This window comes from Halyomorpha halys, unplaced genomic scaffold (genome assembly GCF_000696795.3).
Source record: "Halyomorpha halys isolate HHAL.00 unplaced genomic scaffold, Hhal_1.1 Scaffold990.1, whole genome shotgun sequence".
Classification (NCBI taxonomy): domain Eukaryota; kingdom Metazoa; phylum Arthropoda; class Insecta; order Hemiptera; family Pentatomidae; genus Halyomorpha; species Halyomorpha halys.
In genome coordinates, this window is record NW_027113518.1 from 49003 (window position 1) to 49860 (window position 858).

Here is an 858-nt window from a genome sequence, read left to right on the forward strand (position 1 = left end):
ATGTTCCGTCGCAAGGAGAACTTTAAAAAAAAGAGGAAAAGGGACCGTGAAATGACTCGCACAAGATTAGCTAAAAGACTGGTCTAACTTGAAAAATTAATAAAAATTAATAATGAAAGAAGTAGAAAATAAAACGTATAAATAGGTTAATAAATATATAATTAAATCTGTACTGCTACAACCCATGAAGGGTTAGAAGTGCAGTACTTTGTAAGGAGGTACTGTTACTAGACCAACGGTTGTGCAAGGAGGTGATTTGGTTCAGATCGCAAGATTTTTACCCAATTTAGGAGGCTGGGTGGACCCTAGGAGGGCTCCAGAACCCACAAGAGTTGACTCACGGCTACAGTGCAAAAACAAAGTGAAAGAAAATAAATTTTACTAATGAAACATGTAAGTATAGTATACGGTACGAGTTGAGTATCGTTTCTTCCGTTAAAGTGCCTCATAGGAAGGAGTTTCGATTCCATAATCTTTATATGACAATATTTCAATTTCATAGTATTCGATATCGATACATTATTAAAATTATTGTATCAAAAATACTGATACATTGGTGAAATCGTAACGTTCCTAAAGGTATGTTGACATTAACATCGTTAAAATATATATATTTTCTCTTATATTACTTATGTTATAAATATTTGGTTTTTAATAATATCAGATATTATCTTTTACGCTCCGAGAACTGATATAATCGATAGATCGATATATAACAATATCCAATCTCTATTAAAGAATTAAGATATTTTCGTTTAACGTGGTTTGAAATACATGGCATGAACAACTACGCCGCACACACTACGATCCCAAAAACTTCTGGAAACTAATCCGAAGTCATAACACCAAATCGAAATC